Here is a 25,747-nt window from a genome sequence, read left to right as displayed (position 1 = left end):
ATCATATTATCTATCATATCTAAAACTATCATATTCTAAAGTGACGAAAATTCTCAAAATTTGTTTGAATTGCCTTGACTTTTCTTTCTGCATTTGAATTTTATGGAACTTCATTTTTTAATTTCACTGATACAAAAAGAGATACTTCAGAATTTGTTTAGTGTTGAAAAGTGATAAAGAAACCTAAGAAACATATATTCTAAATGCAGTTCTAAGATAGATATTTTAATCAAAGCTTTAAAATATTTTGTTAGCCCAGAACTATTGATCATTGACTGCCCCTTCCACCTTCCCTTCTATAGAAATTTTCTCTGCTGTTGCTAAACCAGCAACAGGATCTTGTGTCCTCCCACATCAGTTGTAGTTGACTGTGTGAGGGGAGAATACATGACTTAGGAATAATGCCCCCAAGATCTGTAGCCTCATGTGAAAAGGTGAGCTGGGCCAAGCATTTTTCTCCTTTGTGAATTTGGGATTGGAAAACTGGAGAACTAAGACTGAGCCATTTGGCCATAGAGACAGTGGTGAAAGGATGTGTAGAGGGCTTCTGTGGTGTAGCATGGCCAGGGGGCCTGAAGTTAGGAGAGTGAAGTGAGGAAGCCACTCACTCAGAAGACCTGAAGAGAATAGCTGTTTTCTCATCTTTGTGGATGAAGCTGCAGCTCAGAGAGCTTGAGGTAAATTATCCAAACATGCAGAGCTAATAAAGGAAAATTGTTTTCACAACTTTCTCTTCTTATATCCTTTCTCTTTCTATAAAAGTAAAACAAAACAAAACAGATTAAAAACCCCCAAACCCCCAAACCTGGGTAGTACTGATGAAATAAAATTCTAGGAGAGGAGTCTCCGTCTTTTTTTGCCTGTGATCTCTCTCTGTCTCTTAAAATGCTTAGAGGCCGTGTACGCATATTTTTCTGGTTTATCTAATTTGTATGTCATCCAAAGTAATCTTAGAATCACGAACCTAGTAAAATGAAAGATTAATGCTTTCTTTTCCTTATTTCACTTAGTACTTGCTCTATCCGTTTTTATCCGTATCTAAGACTCTATTCATTTCCCACCCCGTTTCTACCGGTAAAGTTGATATCTACAGCCTGATTTTTGCTTACAGTTCTAGTGAGTGCAAGCATTGCTGTTTAATGAAGGAGGCTCAAAAAGAGGAGAACGAGAGGTTCTTTCTATGCTGCAGCTTCTGGGGGAGAGAGAACTTTCTGTACCATTGAAAGCAGTCAAATCTAATTTGATAAAGCACTAGAAACATTCATTAGACTCACAGTCTTGCTTTTTTGTGTATAGTAAAGAGATTTCTGTGAATATTAATAATTGTTGCTAACTTGTTTCCTACTAATATAAATCTGCCCTTGGAAGCAAAATTGAAACAAAGGGAACTTGCAAGATTCCAAAGACCTTAGAAAATGGTGCCATATCCTGTGAAAATAACCTTGAAAGAGAAACATGTAATTCAGATAGTTTTCGTACTCATTTTTAAATTTTTTACCCTGGTTATAATGTTGAAATTGACATCTCTCTATTTCCAAAAAGGAAAAATAATTAGAAGATGTTTTTCTCAAATTGGTGGCACTTTCTTTTCCCTCATGTTGGGGGGTGGGTGGGTATGACTGCTAGTTTTCATCATTTAAAAGTGATGAACAGTTTTATTTAACAGTTATTAGATATGCATAATTTATTAACTCATGATCTTTCTGAAATGAATCTGACCTGTTTCACCTGCTTCAGGAAAAACATCACTTCATACTCTTCATCCTCACATACCTTATTTGTCAAGAAATCAAGTATCTCCCATTGTGGCTTTTTAATGCCCTTCCCAGTTGTCCAGGAACCCTTAGACCAAAGCTTCTGTCTTTCCTCATGCCAGACAGAGAGCAAGGTAGGAAGTCCAGTCAGCCTGTTAGCTGCCTGTTCAGATGCTGTTGCTGAGTTCTGTTGCTGAGTATCTTGCACAGCCTGATGGACTTTTGTCTATTACTTCAGTGATGCCTTTTTTGGCATAGATCCTTGCAAAGGCTGAAGTTAGTGCCCTGGCTTGGTCTCCAAGCTTATGTTGACATAATCAGCTGTTTTCCCCACAGCCTAACACTGTGCCTCAGTGGAACCAGATGGGCTCCACAGTCAGCCCCACTCTGTGCTAGGGTCAGTTCCCACAGTTGGCTGAAAAAAACCAAAAATGCAAAACCTAAAAGTCGAGAGTTATGTTTTATTTGGGGACCTTACTGAGGACTGTAGCCCAGGATATAGACTGCCAAATAGCTCTGAGGAACTGTTCCAATGAGGTAAGGGAAGAACCAAGATATATAGGAGTTTTTGCTGAAAACAAACAAACCCAAAACCCATGTAGTCAAACAAAAAGATTACTGCTAATCGTAAAAACCAGACATCTCAAGTTAATGTTTTTGTGCTTTTCTGTGTATGGGAAGATGCAAGAGTCTGGGCTCATTGAAATTATTCCCATGATATGCATCTTGACTATCTAGGGTTGGTATCCTGTTTTTCTCCATCCTGAATTCCCCTCAGGGTGTACCATCACGGTGGCTGCAGTGGCTAATGGCTTGGTGGTGGGCAACATTTGTTGTTTACTGGAATGGCCGGAAACAGTCTTTCTCCACACCACACTTTGCCTTTTACTCAAACCTGCTCTGCTGACTACCAGCTCAGAATCCTCATCCCCCCATAGTGATTCCGCTTTGGGGCTCTTGATATCTTTTCCCACCAGTGGACTACACGCTAAGCCACTCTGATCTACCTGGGTCATATGGGGCTTACATATCTTCCAGGGGTCTTGGGATCCTTGAATAAAATTGTCAACTTCTCCTGAGTGCTACATACAAAGGGGTCTTGGGTGGGAGGGCCTTTATCAAGCCTCACAGGTTTCTCCCAGGACTTGGCTGCATGCCTGCCTTTTACTTGCATCACAAAAAGAGCTACCATTCAAATGAGAGCACACTTAACAAGACAGTCTGCTCCTAGATAAGTTGTTCCTCAACTTTGGATCTGGAGGCAGCTGCCATAATTTAAATGTTTTCCTCATCTGAGGCACCAAACACCTTGGCCATGTGCTACCAATAATAGGGGATTTGAGGGCATGCAAAAGGAGGCATGAACTTTTGAATTTGTGTGTATTCATGTTGAGAAGAATTTTCCCCAAATTCACACCAAAACAAATTGGACCTCTGTCCTCTACCCTCTCATGTTTAGTTCTGGAGGCTTGCAAATTAAACTGACAAAAGACATGAGCAAGAGGAAAAAAACCATGCATACTCACGGGAGTGCTCAGAATGAGTAACTCAAAGGGGTAGTTAGAATTTGGGGCTTATAGACCATGTTAATATAGGAAGGGGAAAAAAGCATTGGGAAAACAAATGACTTCTTAGAAGGCAGGCAGGAAAAAGGGAATTTATGGAAGACAAATGACTTTTTGGAAAGATAAATGGGCTCTTAGGACAATAGATGGGAGATATACCAGTTTTGTGACAAGATCTTGTTGGGTGTAGTACCTACTCTTGAGTACTAGTCTCAGGATTGGAGTTGCCCCCAGGGAAGGGATTGATGACAATCAAGTTCTTTTGGAAGTCTCTGCTTTTAGGCAGATGACGAATTTCAGGAACTTACATGCCTTCAACTCAAAATAATTTTTATGCCACAGTGGCATATTTTGGTATGGCATGTCCTGATCCCTTTCAAAAAGGATCAGATCATTTGGGCATTATAAAATATAACTACCTTAAAAAATATAGAGAGGATAATTTCCTGTTCCTTCGAAGAAAAATATAATTCACTTTAAGAAAGTTCAATTAAAACCCCCTAGAAAGTCAACCATAATTAATTTTAATCTTAAATATATGTTCATCATGTCGACTGAAAAAAATGCACAACTGAAAAGTTGAGAATTATGTTTTATTCAGCGGACTTGCTGAGGACTGTAGCCCAGGAGGCAGCCTCTCATATAGCTCCGAGGGACTGTTCTGAAGAGGTGAGGGAGGAGCTGGGATATATGAGTTTTTGCAACAAACACCAAGTAGTGGGAACATCAAAAGGTTACTGTTAATTAAACAAAAAACATCTCAAGTTAATGAATTTAGTGCTTTTCTAGGTATGGGAAGGTGCAAGAGTCTGAGCTCATTGAAATTATTCCTTTGATGTGCACCTTAACTACTGAGGGTCAGTATTTCTCCATCCTGAATCCCCTCCGGGTGCACCGTTGGGGGCAGCTGCGGTGGCTGATGGCTTGTTGGCCACATCTTTTGTTTACTGATATGGCAGACAACATTTTTAGTCCACAGTCACAATGGGTCTTGGACAAAGGAGCTTTACGACTTAGAATTTCCTTTACTGTGAAACCTCAGCCAGTAGCAGGAATAAATTCTTATGTCAGTGGACCTTGACTGATATCTCTCACTGGTCAATTCCATGGTGCCTCACAGTATAGGAGAGAAGAGGGGGCTGACTGGTGGTCCACGTGGCACATTGGAAGTGAAAATGCAGTTGCCTCACAGGATAAAAGCTTGGTTTCTTGCTTTTAATTTTTGTACTCCTTGATTTTTAGTTTTTAGTCATTAACATCTAATAATATTTTTTCCTGCTTGATAATTTTTGTCTACTTGATATCTTACCAGGTTGGTTTATTTTAGTCTCTACCAAGAACTGGATGTATAATATATTTTTTAACCTAAAAGGTAAAATTTAGAGAAAGTATTGTTTTCAAGTTAATTGTGTGCCTGTGGATCCAGAGAAAACAAAAGATTAGTTGACTGAACCCTAATGAAGTGGAAAATATGTGTGTTTTGTATTAATAACTATGAGCCCCAGAGCCTGTGTGGACACTTGGTTTTTATTCTTTGCTGCAGCAGGTACTCAACAATGGCTTTGGAATAGTTTCTTTGTTCTGTGGCCAATGAAGTTTTCCTGCCAGTGGCAGATGGCAATTTATTTTTAAATTGACCTGGACAGGGATACCTTTTTTTTTCTTGGTTCTGGTGATGATTTTGGGAAGACAGACCTCTATGGAATGTTAGTTCTGGCAGGTTGGATTTTTCATGTAATCCTAATTGGAAAAATTGGAAATAATTACTGAAAGTAGACCAATAAATACTTCCCACAGGGGAAAGATCTACTCAGAGTTGTTGTTAATGATGTCAAGGTCTCCAGCATCTTCTATAGCTGATGATGGTTATAAATTCAGACTTCTCTCTTGTGCCTTATCCTGATAGATATGCTTTGAAGCCCCTACTCTCGTTGCTTCCACAAGGCCCTAAACATTCTTGCATAACTGGTATTTCATATTTATGTTTCCTTGATGACTCTCCTGAGCCAATAACAGCATCTGCTCCCACAGTTTGCAGGGCATTAAAACAAGAGCTCCTCTCAGCACTCTGTGATCTATGACGGACGCTTCTTATCGACTGCATTTTAATAAGGTTCTCTCTGTGCTTCTAGGTAGCAATGTTTTCTACATTGTGGCATTGACAGATAGAGGCTCTCCTCAGCTCTGTTCAAAAATTCATAAGACAATTAGTTTACAGCTTGAAATAATACATTACATTTTCTTTAGTCAGATTTGTTTTTATCAAGAGAGGAAGATTTGCTGTTTGCCTAGGAAGGACTGAATTGGTTCTGTTCTTTGTTAAAACACTGAATGACACTTTGGCAGTACCTCTGTGTGTGTGTTTTATTCATTTTTAGATAAGAAGAAATTTACTATGTAACTTATGCTACATAAAAACTTTTATATAAAACAATTCTGTTGATCCAAGCTGTGCTTTGAAATGATCATTCATTTTATGGGAATTTTATTTCTGGAATTGACATTCATAACCTCATATTAATTTACTTCTTATAAAGTTATTTCACAGCACTGAAGAAATAAGTCAGAGAAAGAAATGATTTAAGTATGTACATTTTCCCAAATGTATCCAAGAGCCATTGTTTGAGTATTGCTGTGGAATCTTATATAACAAAGGAATCTTAAACTATTCATCTTAGAAATTATCTTAGGGTAGTGTTATAGACTGAATGTGTCCACCTCAAATTCATGTGTTGAAATTCTAACCCCCAATATGATGGTATTATTAGATGGAGCCTTTGGGAGATAATTAGGTCATGAGGGTAGGGCCCTCATGAATGGGATTAGTGCCCTCATGAAAGGGACTCCAGAGAGCTCTCTTGCCCTCTTTCTTCCATGTGAGGACATAATAAAAGGCTAGCAGTCTACAACCTGGAAGAGGGATCTCACCAGAACCTGACCAAACTGGCACCCTAATCTCATGCTTCCAGTCTCCAGACTATGAGGAATAAACTTCTGTTGTCTATAAGCCACCCAGTTTATGGTATTTTGCCATAGCAGCGTAAATTGACTAGGAGAAGTAGCGTTTCCCTATGTTTTTCACAGAACAGTAGTTTAGAGACCTGCCAGGTTCAAAGAGAAAACATGGTGAGGAAAGCACATGGTCCAAGAGATTTATAAAGGTTAAAAAAAAAATAGAAAGCTTTCTTTATTGTAAGATTTCACACCCCCTTTAAAATGTTAATGTGGATCGGTGTCTCCAAGAGACAGTTCAGTTATAGTGCTTCCAAAAGTTATTTGACCACAAATTATTTTTTTCTGATGTATCCTTTTGTGAGGTTCATGATTAATCAAACAAACATGGGTCTAGTGTGGCTTTAGTGCCTCAGTGGAAGAATATGAACCCAGAAGAGGAAACTGATCTACCCAAGATGTACCCAGATGGTGAAGTGCTGACTCAAGGCTGGAGCCAAACTCTCTAGTCTCTGTCTCTAGTCTCTGTTTCCATGACTCCCCATTGGCTCCACCTGGTTATGCTCTCCGACATGAAGACCACAATTAGAGTAGTTCCTGTATAATTTTTTTCATGACACGCTTTTTGCGATATACATTAAAAAAAAATCACTTTAGGCCAGAAGGGAGTGCCAGGATATTTTTAAAGTGATGAAAGGGAAAAACCTGCAACCAAGAATACTTTACCCAGCAAGGCTCTCATTCAGATTCGATGGAGAAATCAAAAGCTTTACAGACAAGTAAAAGCTAAGAGAATTCAGCACCACCATACCAGCTTTACAACAAATGCTAAAGGAACTTCTCTTGGCAAGAAACATAAGGGAAGAGAACAAAAGAGGAAGGAAAGAATAAAAAAATCACTTCATTTTTTAGAGCAGTTTTAAGTTCACAGCAGAATTGAGCAGAAGGTACAGTACAGAGGTTTCCTATACATCCCCTGCCCCCACACATGCATAACCTCTTTCACTATCAACATCCCCCACCAGCGTGGTGCATTTGTTACAATAGGTGAACCTACCTTAACACTTCATTATCACCCAAGTCCGTTGTTTACATTAGGGTTCACTCTTGGTGTTGTACGTGCTATGGGTTTGGACAAATGTATAATGACATATATCTAAAATTATAGTATCGTGTAGAGCAGTTTCACTGCCGTAAAAATATTCTGTGCTCCTTCTGTTCATCCTTTTCTCCCCCCTAACCCCTGGCAACCAATGATCTTTTTACTGTCTCCACAGTTTTGTCATTTCCAGAATGTCATTTGGTTGGAATCATACAGTAAGTAGCTGTAGGAGAGGAAAAACTGAACTTTTTCCCCTCTACCCTTCTAGGTTCTCCAGCTGGGGCTTGTAAATTAAACTGACAAAAGATAAATTAGGAAGAGAAAAACAAGTTTGTTAACATATGCATTGTGCATACACATGGGAGCCCTCAGAAATGAGAAACTCTAAGGTGTGGTTAGAATTTGGGCTTATATATCATCTTAAACAGAAGAGCAGTAAGTTTTTAGAGAAGTGACAAGACAAAGGAAAAGGACTTTGTGCTTCTAGGGTGGCAAATTGTGGGAAGGCAAATATGTGGGGAAATTAATGGAAGATAAAGACTAGTTTTAGCAAGGTTTGTTATGTAGATTCCTCTGGTGCTGTCTACAGTTTTCTTTGGTGATTAACTTCTGTCATTCCTGGTAGAGAGGGGAGGAAATTTTGGATTTTGCCCATTCTCATAGGTGTATGGTCCTTATATAATTTTAAAATTTTATTTTAAATTTTCTAATAGGGGTTTAACATTTAAATAAAGCTAAAAGACTTAAAAAAAAAATCAACCTTTTGGACTCACCCCTTCCTAATCCCCAGTCCAGTTTCCCAGAGGCAAACACTTTTAACTCTTTTGCCTGTTTCTTTTGGTATCTACCTCCATAGTTTAAAACAATACTGCAGTGTCTTAATATATTAATTCTGTACGTTATCTTTTCATTGCTTATTATGAGAGATGAAGATTTAACACTTTGAAGTAATGTTTTTCCTCAGCCTAACTTCGTTGCTCTCTTTCACTATTTGTTTTTATTTTCTGTACAGTTTTTTTGGTTTATCGTGAAGTTAATAACTGTTGTTTTTCATTTGCTTCGTTTTTATGTACATGCAAATATATAAAAATATTTATATAGATATATTTTCACACACCTGCATACCATATATACACACAAACATACATAGGAAAAAGTGGAGAGAGAGGAAGAGAGAGAGTGAGAGAAGGAGGGAGGTGTTACTGAATTGAATTTTTGTCCGTTTGCCTGCCTTTCAGCAAAGAAAATTTACTGACACCAGGTTGTGCAGCGTTTATTGCAGGGCCCACCAAGGGGAACAGGCAGCTCATGCTGAAAAGACGTGAACTCCCCGGTGGCTTTCAGGCAAGGGTTTTTAAAGGCAAAATTTGGTGTGAGGGCTGCAGGGTGCAGGACTTTCTTCTGATTGGTTGGTGGTGAGATAGCAGGATGGTCTTTAGGGATCTTAATCATCAATCTTCTGGTTCCAACCAGTCTGGGGTCTATGTGCTTGTGCTCAGCATGTCCTCAACATCTTCCACCGGGGTGGGGTCTTAGTGCCTGAAGAACAACTCAAAGATTTGTGTCATATTGTTATGTATATCCCTTGAGGAGGAATTAGGATGCTGAACTATTGTTTCTTGACTGTTTTTCCTTTGTTTCTGCATTCTCTCACTTCCCTAATTAATAACTGCTTGAGTCTGCTCTTTGGAACTCAGGGAAAGCCTAGGAGACTAAAGCCACTTTCTACAAACAAGAAATGGGGGACATGGAAGGACTTTTGTACCCGGTGGGCTCTGTAAGGTCCTGCTTGGTTTCAGAGGGAGGAGTAAGAGAGATCTTTTCAACCACTCAGGCAGATAGATATATGTAACTTCTCTTAATACAATTTTGCATATGGACAAGCTCATCAGATAATTCACCAGATTCTCTTTTTCTCTGGAGACATTCCTTAAGCCCACACATTTCCTGTCTCTAGGCCTGGTGTACAGCCATCCTCTAAGAGTATTCTCTGTCACCCTTTTATATCCCTGTTTCATGGATACTAAGTCTGTTTCTCGTTTTACTTATTTTGGTGAAGAACATTCTTTAGCCTGTCTAACAAATATCTTAAATTTACTCTTGTACTTGATTAATATTTTGGCTAAGTATAAAAGTCTAGGTTGAAGACAATTTTCCTCAAAATTTTAAAAACATTGCTTCCAGATTCCATCATTGTTTTTGAGAAGTCTAACTTAGTCATTCTAATTTCCAAACCTTTATAACTGACCTTTTATATATATTTTTTTTTCCTGAAAGCTTTTATAATTTTTGCTTTAACCTTGATGCTCTGGAATTTCACAATGGCATACCTTGATTGTGGCTCTTGGTAGCCTTTTTTTTTTTAATTGTGGTAAAATACACATAACATAAAATTTACCATCTTTACCATCTTTAAGTGTGGTGTTCAGTATCATTAAGTTCAATCACATTGTTGTGTAATCATCACTTCCTTCCATCCACAGAACTCTTTTCACCTTGCAAACTGGAACTCAGTGCCCATTAAGCAGTACCTCGCCATCCGTCACTCCCCTCAGCTCCTGACAACTACCATTCTATTTTCTGTGTCCATGAATTTGACAGTTCTAGGCACCTCATTGTATTAGTCAAGGTTCTCTAGGGAAACATAACCCATAGGGTGTGTGTGTGTGTGTGTGTGTGTGTGTGTGTGTGTGTGTGTGTGTGTGTGTGTGTGTGTGTGTGTGTGTGTGTGTGTGTGTGTGTGTGTAGAGAGTAAGATTGAGAGAGATTATTTTAAGTAATTCACTCACATGATTGTGGGGGCTGGCAAAGCCAGCTGGTGGGAGGTGTGGGGAAGAATTGATGTTGCAGTTTGATTCTGAAGGCAGTCTGGAAGCAGAATTCTTCCTTCCTCGGAAGAAGTCAGTCCTTATCCTCCTAAGGCCTTCATTGGATTGAATGAGGCCTACTCACATTATGGTGCATTTAATCTCGTCTAAAAAATACCTTCACAGCAACATGCAGACTATTTGAACAAATATCTGGGTACTATGGCCTAGGCAAGTTGACGTATAAAATTAACCATTAATATCGTATAAGTAGAATCATACAATATTTATCTTTTTGTGTTTGGCTTATTTTACTTAGCATAGTATCATCAAGGTTCTTCCATGTTGTAGCGTGTGTCAAAATTTCCTTCCTTTCTAAGGCTCAGTAATATTCCTTTGTATGTATATACCACATTTTGTTTATCCATTCCTCTGTTGATGGACACTTGGGTTGCTTCTGTCTTTTGGCTATTGTGAATAATGCTGCTATGAACTTGGATGTATTAATATCTCTTCAAGTCCGTGCTTTTAATTCTTTTGGGATATATACCCGGAAGTGGAATTGCTGGATCATGTGGCTGTCATTTGTTTTTAATTTTGAAATCCTGTTAGTTGGATGTTAGAATGCTTACGTTGATTCTCTAGTTTTCTTATCTTTTTTGTCCTCCCATTTGACTTTGCTTTTTATTCTACTTTTGGGAAGTTTTCCTTTACTGTGGTGTAAAACTACTCTTCTCTCCTTCTAGTTTCCTTTTCCTTCTTCTTCCTTCCCTCCCTCTCTTCCTTCCTCCCTTTCTTTCTTGCACTTCATCTAAATATCTTATGTTGAACACGTACTGCTTTGGAGTTGAATCATGAAGCAATTTTATTTTTGTCTACTACTTTTCTTTTATTATTCTGTGGGGCTAGTTTTTTCTTTGCCCTTGAATGAAATTTAAGGCCTCCTATAACTTTTCTCATTATTTTCAGATAACCAATGATGCTTTCCAGTCCCAAGTCATAGTAAAATGTTTAATCTTGATTTAAAGTTAAATCTTTCTTTCTTCAGCTTAGACTGCTGTAGATGGGAAATTTGAAGTCAGGAAAGGGAGGCTATATATAGTCACTTCTTTCCTCCTTTAAACCTGGCCCTTTTATTCCTTCTCCCCCCATCGTTCTAATCACATTTTCTGATCTCCATCCCTATCCAGGGTAGGAATCCTGTGAAAGGATAGATGGAGAAGGAATTAGAGACCTGTCTATGGTGACATTAGGGTCAAGGTGTGTGGTTTCGTATAGGTAATACTTTCCTATATGCTTTTATGAGAAAACATAATCATTATTATTCTTAAAATTAAGTAGTCTATATTTTTGCAACCTCATTAACAGATATAAAATGTTAGTATTTAATACAACATAATACGTCACTTCAATGATGTTGAATCATCTTCTGGGACCCCTTCCACAGAATCTCCACAATGCTACCTGTCTCCAGGAGGGTTGACCTCATCCACATCCTCCACTACAGCTGTGCCCACTTCTGTTTCACTCCTAACAGACTGTACTGTGGTCATCTGTTTCCCTCCCAGACAATAAGCTCCTTGAGAGGCCTGATTATCTCTCCAGGGCCTGGATTGTAGCGTTATTAAGGAAATTTCTGTCAAATTGAAAATTCAAAGGGTCAAAGATTCAGGAAAAGAATCCCCCAAAGTGAGTGCTGATTCCAAAAGAGAGGCTGTCTGTCTTTTTGGGAAGCAACATTTCCTACCCTGGATTATGATCCCAGGTCCCATCCTTTCCTCCTGCTTCAGTGAGTAGGGGAGGGGCTGACAGTTTTTTCTTCTGTAAGCTCTGGGCTGCCTCCAGATAGGCAACATCGCCAAGAACGTTTTCCTCCTAATAAGGAAGTTCTTATTACAATGATAATGCTCAGATACCTAAAGCATTGCTGGACTCTGACCTACAGAAACACAGAGAATTACCGTATTGTGAAAAAAATCAGTCTGAAAAAAAAGATAATGAGATAGGCTTGTTTGTAAATATTTGGTTCACCTTTCTGAGAGACAAATCTTTAAGCCATAAAAGTGTACAGTATGTTTTATGGGTTTTATCTTCCTTTATAGGTCTATAAAATCAGAGCTTTATTGGTGTGAGCCCTCTGTGTGAAATAAATGATAGAGAAGCAGATGATCATTTTATTTCATGGTTGAGACAAGATGTGTCGGGCTTTATTGCACCTAATTCCCCAATGAAAGGAGGGTTTTAAAGTGTATAGTTGTTAATTCTGTTTGGCAGATATGAGCTGTAAACATGTTTTAATCTGCTTTCTCTCCTTATTAAATTAGAAGTTTTCAGTGATTATAGGTTTTTACTTCTCTTGTGGGGAACTTGAAAATAATTTTTTATATCTATCTTTCCTACTGATACATTTGCAGTGTCACCTGGAGTGACCGGGGATACAGTATTAATTAGTTTCAGCATATCATGACTATTGGTATAAATGGCTTTTTTGGCTTGAATACAAAGATTAGCCATCCTCAACATTGTCAAAACAATGATTCCTGATAACTCCAACCAGAGAAGAGCTCTTCCACCTTGGTCCTGTTCTCTTTCACTTTTTGTCTGTACTTAAATAAAGTAAATAAATAAAGTTCCTTTACTTGAGAGGCTTATATAATAACATAACTAATTCCTGCCCTCTTTATCCCTTCTGTTCCTGCAGATGGGACTGCCTAACTGTGACTAATATAGGACAGAAAATTGATTTTACTTTTCATACCAAGTCTGACAAATAGTTTTTGGCTTTGTAGAGCATTGAGCCTGGAAGATGGTGAGGCCACACCTAGACTGAATATGAAACAGTGCTACAATTGGTTAGAGATGCCTTCCCAGATTCAGGAGTGGGATCCTAGTCACAGCTCACATTATTAGATTACAAAAGAGTCGGGGGAGGGGGAAGAGAGTTGGATTTTGTTGAATTTTGAGGCAGGTTAACATTTCATAGGAGCACCATGAGGCCAAAGTTACCCATTAGGAATGGGCTTCAGTTTTACTGACAGATAGCCTCATTTCTCCCTTCTGAATTTCTCTAAGCCATCTCCACTTTCCAAGTCAAAAGCACTCAGTCAAAGTAGAACATATAGCCATGCTAGGAGACCTTACATCAGAAATGCTTTAGAGGAAAAGGAGCTCACATACAATGGGATATCTTATGGCAAGAGCCTTCACTTCATCTCAAACCACACCATGAAGTGGGCAGTCCAGTGAACACAGGCTACTGAAAGGTCTGGCCCAAGCTTGCATGCCTTTTCTTTTTTAAAGAAAGATGGGGTGGTGGTTGGCATGAGAGAGAGAGAAAGAGAGAGAGGGAAGGAGGGAGGGAGGCAAGGAGGGACGGAGGGAGGCAAGGAGGGAGGGAGATATGCTTTGGAAAAATAGGAGTATTGGTTTAAAGCTACTATCTACATTTGTGAGTTTTTTCTTTTTTCATTTTTTATTTTGATTTCTTAGGGAAGCTTTGGTCATTTACTGAACAGAGAAATAAATCCAAGGCAAGTATGACCTGTTTCTTCTAGTTTCATAAACTTTTTCTCATAGACGGACAAACTTAGTTTGCTTGCTGGCTCGTGACCCCATCTTTCATTAGTTTATACTTCAGTGAATACCTCATATTTTTTCCTTCTCTTCCTTGTCCTTATGCTTTTGCTCATTCTGCCTCCTTTTCCTAGAATGCCCTCTCTCCCTGCCTGCTCTTCAAGCTACTTCTTCCAGGGTCCATCCAATCTACCACATCTCTGCTAGCATGTTAAAATTTAGCTCAGGGATTGCCTTATCTGGATCTCTTCCTTGTTTCCCACTGTGGCAGATGTTGATTGCTTCCACACATCCTCCCTTCTTTCCACCAAATGACACTCTGATTTTTTAACATCGGGGTGGCTGGGCCTCTTCCTGGATCCAGGGGTTGAATTTTGACTGCATTATGCCAATAGTACTAATTCTTTTCCCCTTATAAGTGACTGTTTTGGGAATGATCAAGTGATGCAATTCTAATTACCAACATGTGAGGGAAAGGTCTGCTGGGAGCTTCTGGGAAAGTATATCTCACTCTTCAAAAAGGATCCAAAAGTGATATTCTCCCTTCTAGTCTGTGGATGTTGCTGGTGAGGAAGTGACATGTGGAGCTGTGGCAAACACTTTGTGATCGTAAGGGGTCAGGCCTGAGGGCAAAGGCCAATAGAATGGAGGAACAGAAAAATGAAAACAATTGGAATGCTAAGGATACCACTGAGTGGCTGACTTAACCACCTGGAACTGTCCTTCCAGACTCCTTGATGTGTAAGATAATAAATCCCTTTGTTGTTGAATCCAACTTAAATTGGGTTTTCTCTCATTTGCAGCTGAAATCATCCTTACTGATACCCACTACACCCCTCATCTATGCTTCTTTTAGGACCTTGTGCAGTTTTCTGTCATCCACTTTGTAGCATGTATTAGTTTGTTAGTTACCACATTTTGTTTATCCATTCATCAATTGATGGACATTTGAGTTGTTTCCACTTTTTGGCTTTTTTTTTTTTTCTTTTTTTTTTGCCACACTGTTCGGCTTGCAGGATCTCAGTTCCCTGACCAGGGATTGAACCCGGCCACGGCAGTGAAAGCCCAGAATCCTAACCACTAGGCCTCCAGGGAACTCCCTTTGCTGTTATGAAAAATGCTGTTAAAGCACATTTGTGAACAAATTTTTGTGTGGACATGTGCTTTCATTTCTCTTGGATATATTATATCTATATATATTATAGGAGATTGTAGAATTATAGCAATTGTAGAATTGCTGGGTCATATGTAATTTTATGTTTAACATTTTGAGGAACTGCCAATCTGTTTTCCAAAGTGGGGGATTTTAGAATTTCTCTGGCAGTGTAGGAGGATTCTAATTTCTCCACATCCTACCAACACTTGTTATTGTCTGTTTTTGTTTTTTTTTTTAAATTCTAGGTATGTTAGTGGGTGTGAGGTGGTATCTCATATGGTTTTGAGTTGCATTTATTTCCCTGATGGCTAATGATATTGAGTATTCTATCATGCTGTTTTGATTACCTGTTTCTGTGCCAGTCATCAGTGCTTACTGTGTGCCAGGTACCTAAGTACAGGTACACGAATGGACCTGAATCAAACTTAATTGTAAGTTGGGGATACAATACTCATACAGTTATTATTAGGACCAAACAATGGTTCACAGCTTGGTCATTAGAGTAAATCAACTTAGATTCTAATCCAGATTCTGTCACTTACTAGCTGTAACTTCATATATTATTTAATGTTTCTTAGCTTAATTTCTTCATATGCAAAAGGAGGAAACGGTTATCTATGTCTCCATACTGTTGTAAGGATTAAATGAGAAACTATAAGAACTTTTTTTTTGCAAGAATATTTTTGAGCACAGTGCCTGACACATAATCATATAATCACTGAGAGGCAGCTCTTCCTTAATAAATAGATGTCAGTTCTTGTAGTAGACTGTGCAGTGCCACACCTAGACTCCCTTTACTGCACCCACCCATCCTCTTGCTCTATGAAGTTTGGCTGCTTAGAACTCACTGCTGCCCCTTTTCTCTGGAGAATTGCCCTGGCAGAGTATTGCCCAGGGACTTAGCCCTACATAGCCCACCCACCCGCAAAGCACACAGCCAATGATTGATCCTTCACACAAAAGGTTCCTGGGTGTGATTTCTACTCCAGAGCTCTCTCCCCATGCATCAAGTGAAAGTCAGTCTTTGCCTGAGACCACATACTTGCTTGCTCTTTTCTTTCCAGCTTCACTCTTAGCCCTGCATACTTTCCCTGAGTGCATTCCTTTGACAAATCATGTATACCCCAAACCCGATCTTCCATTCTGCCCCTTGGGAGCCTGTCCAAGACAGCACCTTTGCCCATCACCCTAGTGCCCCTTATCCAGCACCCCTACCTTCACCTTTTCCCTTACCAGCCCTCCATGATGCTCTCACCCACATTCCACTGCCAAGAGAAGGGGAGAAGTAAGTTATGAAAGTGTGAAAAAGATAATAAAAGAAAAAGAAGCAGGAACTACGGAGAAGAAAACAAGGTTTGAAGAGTTGAGGAATGCAGGAGAGAGGAGGAATGTTGCCATACACATAGGGAAGATGAGTAAAATAAATTCAACAACAATATCAAAGTCTATGGCCCTGGTATGGCAGGACAAAATTCTTATTTACAGTCCTCTCACAAGCTCCTTTCTAAGAAGGATTATCCTAAAAATGGATTTTTGTTTTAGGAGATTAGCTGATGCATGTGAAGATGAGAAACAGACAGGAAATAAATTACTCTGCATAAAATAGGAAAGCTGGGACTTCCCTGGTGGCACAGTGGTTAAGAATCTGCCTGCCAATGCAGGGGACACAGGTTCGAGCCCTGGTCTGGGAAGATCCCACATGCCGCAGAGCAGCTAAGCCTGTGCACCACAACTACTGAGCCTGCGCTCTAGAGCCCGCGAGCCACAGCTACTGAGCCCATGTGCAGCAACTACTGAAGCCCACGCACCTAGAGCCCATGTTCTGCAGCAAGAGAAGCCACCACAATGAGAAGCTCGCGTACCACAATGAAGAGTAGACCCTGCCCGTCGCAACTAGAGAAAGCCTGCACGCAGCCACGAAGACCCAATGCAGCCAAAAAAAAAAAAAAAAAAAAGAAAAAAATCAGAAAGCTGGGCTGCCAGGGAGGCTGGAGGATGGGGGAAAGAGTGTAGAGGGGAAAAATGATGTGGTTGGTGACTGATGGGATTAAAACAGAGGTCATTGAAGGTGATTTTTATTTTAATGTTTTTTTTTTTTAACCATAGGTGTTCAGTGTAAAACAACCTTCCAGTGTTCTCCAAGAAATAATTAACAAACATCTGTTTCTCAGTGTGCTAGGTAGAGGTTGATCTATTTTTGGAACAGTGAGTCCTGATGCAGGAAGAGGGACTGCCCCCAGGGAGCCAGTCTCAGGGGTCACAGCTGTACACCTTTCCTGCTTCTAAAGAAAAATTTGGAGAAAGAGAAGAGACTAATTGGGAGATTGTGCATATGTATTTCTTCCTTTAATGGAAATTATTCACTAAAATAGCACCAGGAGAGAGGAGGATGAAGACAAAGAGGCAAGGGGCAATACAGTAAAAATCCCCCAAGCAAATGCTTGCATGTTTCATTGGGTTGCTCTAGGCAACCTGAAAATTTCCGTGAATGAAGATTCTGGTGTTGTTCCATGACTTGTATCTATCTTGTATCTAAAATTTTTGTTTTCACCATGATTTCTTAAGTCCTGTTATACACTAGCATGAGGCATCTGTCCACAAAGTTTTGGATGAGTCCTGCAGCTCCAGGAAGAAAAGAGAGTGGCATGAGGACTAAGTCTGTCTCTCTTAGAAAGCTCTCCTGCAGCCCATTTAGTGTCTTTTGCTTCTAATTTGTAGGTGAGAACAGGGTCAGCTAGCCCTAGCTTATGGGGATATGAGAAGGTAAGTATTTTTAACTGTCCAGCCTCTTTGGTAGAGGATACATACAGTAGAGAAGCAAGATGCTAATGGCCTTTGGGTAGCAAGTTTATTCCATCTGCCAGAAAATGGTACAGAAGTCATCAGGAAAGTGAATAAATGTGTGATAACTGACTTAACCTAGCAAAGAACCTTCAGCCTAGGTGCCCTCAGGGAGGATCACCCCTGTCAAAGAATATGGAGAATTCCCACACACAGAAGGTTGAAATCTCAGAATTTAGAGAACTTATGCACTATAAAGGTGGAGACGTGGGGAAAAGCTGAAGATGGGCGGCATTGCTGGAAATACATATAGTAAGCAAACTGCCGAAATGGCTGCAAACACCCCCTACACACACACGGAAGAGTTTAGTTTCTGGAGACATTCTTTGAGACAGCATGGAGACCACGTGAAGCCTGCATTCTGAAACATGGGACCCTCATCCATCTCCTCCCTCCATGGCCCCAGAATACTGGAACCAGGGGGATATACCCCAGAAAGAAAATGGAAGGATTCTTCTCTGAGGAAATTAAGAGCCCTGGAGAAAAGACTTTTAGACACTGACATTTGGCTTTTAATCTCTCTGTGGTCTCTACCTCTGGGCAAAAGCTCTGAGTCACTGCTCCAAAGCTGGGAGTAAAGATAGTTGTCCAGTTCATTCAGTGAAGCCCCCACTTTATGAGCTGTGCTCTGGGTGAGTCAGTAACCTTGGCTTTTTGGTTTGTTTCTCCTGACATGGAACTGCAGCCCTATGAGTGGGTGAGGAGTGTTGGAACCTCAGTATTCCTGGCCTACTGTGCTTGGGGTAGACCCTTCACCTTGCTTGTTGGAGGAAGGGCACCCTCAGCTCTCAGGTGCACTCACCTAGAATTGAGCCTCGGCTACAGGGAGCGAGCAATGCTGGCAGCATCCCCCTTCTGCAGAGATACCATGGCCTCTGACAGAGAACTGGGGGCACAGGGACCCCTGTGGGCCTGGCACACCTACCCAGAGTAGAACTGTCCTCATGCTGTTTGGGGATGAAGGAGGGAGTGGGTCATGGCTCGAGCGCCACAGACTCTCACTGTTCTTATCAAGATTTAGTAGATTTTTGAATAAATGTTTCTTCATTTGCTATATGTCCTTAGGGCAATTTCAAGAGATTTTCAGATGGTTGTATTTTTATACTTTTCACCACTTAGGTTTGTTTTGCTGGGGAGTAGGTCTACCAAGCTCCTCATGTCCCAGTTCTGGAAATTGTCCTCCATTTTGGTGGTTGGTAGACATGCTGGAGGGACTTGTTTAGAGCATCCACAGCTCTACACATGTGGAGGAGACATGATAGAGGCAGTTTATTTTTTTTAACTTTTTATTTTATATTGGAGTATAGCTGTTAATGTTGTGTTAGTTTCCGGTGTACAGCAAGTGATTCAGTTATACATATACATGAATCTATTCTTTTTCAAATTATTTTCTCATTTAGGTTGTTATATAATATTGAGCAGAGTTCCCTGTGCTATACAGTAGGTCCTTGTTGGTTATCCTTTTTTTTTTTTTTTTTTTTGCTGTGCGCGGACCTCTCACCGTTGTGGCCTCTCCCGTTGTGGAGCACAGGCTCCGGACGCGCAAGCTCAGCGGCCATGGCTCATGGGCCCAGCCACTCTGCGTCATGTGGGATCCTCCCGGACTGGGGCACGAACCTGTGTCCCCTGTATCGGCAGGTGGACTCTCAACCACTGTGCCACCAGGGAAGCCCCTCCATTTTAAATATAGCAGTATGTACATGTCAATCCCAAACTCCCTAACTATCCCTTCCCTCCCACCCTTCCCCCCTGGTAACCATAAGTTTGTCCTCTAAGTTTGAGAGTCTGTTTCTGTTTTGTAAATACGTTCATTTGTATTATTTCTTTTTAGATTCCGCAAATAAGTGATATCATAGGATATTTTTCTTTCTCTGTCGAGGCAGTTTTTTTTATGGTGGAGACATAGAACTCTGAACCTGAGTTCCTTTGCCTCTTTCCAGACTTAGAAGTCATTGGGCAGATGGTATGGATGTTACAGTTCAGCTACATACTATAAATGAATGTGTGGGAACAAGATTTATTAATAACGAATGTTCTCAGTCTTCTCCCACTCTTTTACTAGCTAAAGGTGATTTTGTCTTTCCTCACACAGATTCTTCCCTCCCTTTAGAGAGGAGATTTCTGTGTTTGTCAGCCTGATTCCAGGCTTTTAAAATTATCTAGAATTGGGAAAACTGGTAAAGAAGGATAAGCCCAGAAAGATTAGAGGAAAAGGAAAAAAAGGAAGAGGTTAAGAAGAGCTGGATGAAAGTAGGAGTAGGAGAATGAAAGTGTGTGTGTGCTGGGCATACCTAGCTAGTTGGGTGGAGAGAGAGTTTGTTGGGGTGGGGAGATGAAAGAATTGGCAAGAAGAGGAAAAGAAAAGAGACTGACAAAGTTTTGCTTTCAGTTATGGATGGATTTTCTTTCATGGTCCTTGACAGATGCGAGGAAGGTTTGTAATACTATTCTAATTTTGTTTGGCTGGTGATCCATAGTCCTCTATATGCAGAGACTGGTCTATGTATAGCCCTTGTTCTTATTATATTTTAATAGGTAAACACTAAATATACCTCTCCCCTGCTTCCTTATTAGATTTCTGCCAGTGGTACTGATTATAAAGAATGCTGATCTTTATATCAGACTCAGGAGAAATGGAAAGAATCATGGTCTGTCTTAAGAAAAGCATCTGATTGTTCTACAGTTCTAATAAAGATATAAAACTTAAGACATATGTATTTTTATTTCATTTATGTATTCAATTCCATAGTTATATAATGTGTGTTTCATTAATAGCTCTTAAAACCGAGGTTCTAAGATGCCATCCCAGCTAAAAGAATTCCAGCCAAAAGGGTATGAAATGACATTCTGCCCATATTACTCAAGAGAATAAATGCCATTTAAGGAGTAAATCAAGAGCTTTTTCTGGATTATTTCACTGGCTGCTATGGGGGTTGGTGGGGAAGGGGTAACAGCCATGAAGGACTCCTTCTATTTTACAACTTAGATAACTGAGGATGGTGTTGTTTCAGTAAGATATGAGTGTGGGAGAAACACAGTTTAGGGAGGTAGAAGAGATGATGTTTGGAGTTGTTGGGCTCCTGGTGCTTGTGGGACATCGAGGTGTACATTTAGTGGGCAGGTAAATATATAGATTTGGGCTTAGGGGATGCTTGAGTGGAAAATACTGATTTTTGAAGTCAGTTACATAATGGTAGCAGTAACATACAAAGGAATAAATACGATGATCGAGGGAGGAAGTGAATTTGTGGTACAGGAGTCATCTGGGCAGAAGACAGAAGGGACAGAATGCTAGAGTGTGGAGAGAGGAAGAGCATCAAGCATCAGGGACTGAAAAAGCATTAAACAGAGCAAAGTATTTCAGGAACTCTGGGAGGACAGTAGTTTGAATGATCTAGTCTGTTCTCCCTCTTCTTTCATTTCTCTGGACTCAAACCATGCCTTAGTTCTACTATACTTAACAGACACCAGCTGGTTGATAGCTCTTCTGATTGTGGCCCACCTGGTGTCTTTGCTCACAAGTGATGGTTTAGAAATCTTGCCAAGGTGCATGTTCAGAGTACCATGCGCTTACCCTCCCGATATGCAAATGGTTCACTCTGAAGCTTGAGAGAAATGCTCAATGAAATGGTTACTTTCTGATAACTCCCCCCTTTGCCTGACCCTCACCACAAAGTAATCTCTCTGTAGCCCCATTAAATCCCTCAGTCACTTCAACCATTAGTTCCACTGATTCTCCACACTTACGGTTTCCTCTTAAAATTATGTTCAATTTGTCTTATCTTCAGTGAGAGGTTCTTAACCCTGCCTGCACCTGGGAAGACTTTAAAATACTGATACCCAGGTCATATCTAGGACCAGTTTAATCAGAATCTCTCAGAATAGTGCCTGGATACTGGTATTACTTAACGGTCCCTCAGAGATTTTAAGGCGTAGTTACGATTGAGAACCAGTTTCTTAAACCTTTGCGTGGACGTAGTTCCAAGTTATATGTCCAAATAGTGACCCTATCCTTGACTAGATAAAACTGGCTATTGACCGTCTTGCCCTTCAGGAATGAAAATATAGCATCACATATTCTGAATTTGAGGAAGTACCCTTTCCATATATCAATAAAACTGGGGGAAAAAAAAAAAGAACAGAGGAAACACCCTCTGAATGTAGTTGTTATATTGATCTCAAGTTGGTACACTGCTTAGAAGAAGCTGAGCTCACGGGACAAGATGTTCTTGCCTGAATAAATCTTTGGCTCCCTGAATTCCTGCTGTCTTGGGGACATCCTTGTACTATTTCACCTCTGTTCTAGGGTGATGCCATTCAAGCTTTAAAAATCATTTTTTCCACCAAATAATCTTTTCAAATGAAATTTTTTGCAGAAGCTGAATGTAAAGTGTACTTGCTCTAGTTGAGGCAAGGATGTGGGAAGTTTTCGCTCGGCTATTGGCTCCTCCTGAGCTGCCCTGAGGCACTTCTGCTAACCCTAGGGTTACCAGAAACACAGATTGAAAATCACTATTTTAAGGTGATAACAGCAATATAGAGGACCAAAGAGCAAAAGATAACATTAGACATAATGACCTGGCCTGTAGCGAAACAAGGCCACTTTCACTGAGTAGTTGTGAAAGGATCCCAATCTAAAATGGAATTGGAGGATGTGAGATGCATAATCTCATGTATGTACCCACAGAAGAATGGAATTTAAGAACTGAGAGACTGATATCCCATAAATACCTGATTTCCAGAAGACCCAAGACTTATCTTCTGACCAATCAACATCTGCTAAGAATCTCTTCCCATCCACAAACCAATGAATTTACTCCTTGGACTCCGGACTTCTCCCTCTTTACACTCCATGCTCATAAATACAGCCCACCCCAAATCCTTAATGGACTTGACTGTAGCTTGCTATCGCATGCGTTTGCCGAATTGCATTTCCTCTGCTATCCCTGAATAAACTCAATTTCTGGTAATTAGACTTTGCCTCAGTTTACCTCTTTATTTAGGTTGACATAGTCAGGGCTATAGTACCCAACATGCTCAGTGAGAATGCTAGGTGTAGGAGAGGCATCAAAGAAAGGAAACAAATGCAAGAAAAGTAGAGGAGGATAGCAGGGTAGTGTGAAGATTGAAAAATCACATTGTGACTCAAAAAAAAAAAAAATCACATTGTGAGAGATACAATTGAAAGAACTGGAAATGTTTAGTTTGAAGAGAAAAAATGTGGTAACTCTTCAGATATTTTTAGGACTGTCACATGTAAGCAGGAAAGAAGCAATTCTATGTGGCTGCAGAAAGTAGAACATGCACCATTGGGTGGTAAGAAGCTTCAAGGGAAAATTAAATTTGGTTCAATTCAAGAAGTAAGTTTCTCACAGACAGACTCACAGACATAGGAAACAAATTTATGGTTACCAAAGGTGAGAGAGAGGGAGGGAGGGACAAATTAGGTATATGGGATTAACAGATAGAAACTACTGTACATAAAATAGATAAGCAACAAGGATTTACTGTATAGCACAGGGAGTTGTATTCAGTATCTTATAATAACCTATAATGGAATATTAATCTGAAAAAAATGAACCTGAATCATTTTGTTGTACACCTGAGGCTAACAATATTGTAAATAAAATACAAAAAAAGTTTCTAATATTATAATGGGCCCTGCCTCAGAAGTTAGCAACTTCCCAGTGCCTGGAGATGTTGAACCATTTGACTAGATGACAAAGTCATTTGTTTACTCCTTCCATCCCTCTTTCCCTCTCTCACACACTCGAAGATTCACATTAAGTAAAATTACAATTTTCATCAAATAAAATTAAAATGTGAGTACCTGGAACTTCCCTGGTGGTGCAGTGGTTAAGAATCCCCTTGCCAATGCAGGGGACATGGGTTTGAGCCCTGGTCTGGGAAGATCCCACATGCCGCAGAGCAGCTAAGCCTGTGCACCACAACTCCTGAGCCTGCACTCTAGAGCCTGCGGACCACAACTACTGAAGCCCACGTGCCTAGATCCTGCGCTCTGCAACAAGAGAAGCCACTGCAATGAGAAGCCCGTGCACTGCAACGAAGAGTAGCCCTTGCTCGCCACAACTAGAGAAAGCCTGCACGCAGCAACGAAGACCCAATGCAGTCAAAAATAAATTAATTAATTAAAAAAAAATTGAGTACCTATGTATGCCACACTGAGACAGGAAGGGGGCAGGGCACAACCTTTAAAAGAATGACAGCCATTGAGGACATGACAAAAACTAGTTAGAACCAACTAGCTCCAAGATGGCAGACGATTGACTTCCACTAGACCTTGAGCCTCAGTATACACTCACTGTAATACATCAGCAGCCTAAATGACACACTCCCAGGCACTAAGACAGTTCTGAGGCCATTCCATAAAAGGCCAAAAAGTGGGTGGTGGTCCATTCCTGGAAATCTCTGCCTCCTTCCCCAAAATAGTTGGAATAAGCCTCCTACTCATTAGCCTGTGAAATTACCCACCCCTATAAAAAACCGACACCCCCGTACCCTGGCACCTCTCTCGCCTTCGGAGATGGCCCACACTCTCTCTTTGTAGTGTTTCTCCCATAGCCTCTCGCCTTCCGAGACGGCCCGCACTCTGTCTATGGAGTGTGTATCTCCCTGAATAAACCTTCTATCACTTTACTATGGCTCGCTCTTGAATTCTTTCTTGCTCAAAGCTAAGAACTGACACTTGGTGGCGTCCCAGGGAGTCGTCTGGGACCTGGGATGTGACCGTCCTCTCCGGCCCCACTTTCTTTCTTGCAACAACACAAGTGGTTCCTAACTGCAGTGTTGACAGAGAGATACATCACAATTAGCTGTGAAGTGTCTCACAAGAAATCAGTTTCTATTAATGTAGTACTAAAGCTTGTAAATGATTTGCTTTAAAATGAATGACACATTAGAATGGATTCAGTGTAGTACCTATACTACGGTCATTTTTATTCCGCATTCTGTGGTAAATATTTGAGTTAAAGAAAGATGTGGGTTGTTTGCTAAAGTGTCTAAAGTTAATTATAACCTTTGTCATAACAAATAATTATAACTTACAGTAAGTGTAAGCTATCCTAGCTATCCCAGGTCTAATAAATAGAACTTTTATTATTAATGTTTGCTTAGATTCTTTTGTTGAGGTTGTAAGAAGTCTACTAACTATACATACAACAATATCTTTTTAGAAAGAAACTTAAAGTTTCCCTGAATCAGAGCATAGAGTTTGTTAGTTTCCTGTGTTGTGGAAGAGAATCCACTAGATGGTACTGTTACATAAATGATCGTACTTGGAACAATACACTGAAATTTTCTTCTCCATTAAACAACTGCTCACTGAAATATTTTGTTTTTCAACTCAGACTATGCCAACTTGATTAATAGTGTAGCTTGGTCTAAAGTGAGGAAGTAAATTTTCACTATTAGGATTTATGGTAAGCTCCTTGCAAAATAAATAAGTAAGGTAATCAATTAGTAGTCTTCTAGCAGTTTGTATGCATGGAAAATTGTGCATCACAACATGCTATATTTTGTATTTGAAAATGAGCTCCTTTCAGAAACACATTTTGGTGCTTATGAGAAGGAAATTGCATTTGGTATGCATTTAAAATTTCCTGATTTATAGATGGCAATTTATTGATTATTTGGTGTTTACAGAGTTTTGCCAGGAAATCAACCACTAATCTGGGAAAGTCTAAACATTACACACTATGCAATTAGAAGCAGATTTGATTTAATGGAGCAGCTACATGGAAGCCTCCTTGTACTATTTCCATGGAGTTCATGCTCTGGATCTACCTTGGAGTTGGGCCATTTGAAAGCAAGCCATTTTGATACCTAAGTATCCTTGGAAGTAATCCAAGATGAACCTGCTTCATATAGAGTTCACTTTATAGTATCGTTATAACAATGAATCTCCAGATACCAAAGTATGAATTACATATGGAGAGTTCAAAGGCTTGAATGGAAAAGATAATTCTATATTTGTATTA

This window comes from Globicephala melas, chromosome 12, assembly GCF_963455315.2.
Source record: "Globicephala melas chromosome 12, mGloMel1.2, whole genome shotgun sequence".
NCBI lineage: Eukaryota > Metazoa > Chordata > Mammalia > Artiodactyla > Delphinidae > Globicephala > Globicephala melas.
This window is presented reverse-complemented; position numbering follows the sequence as displayed.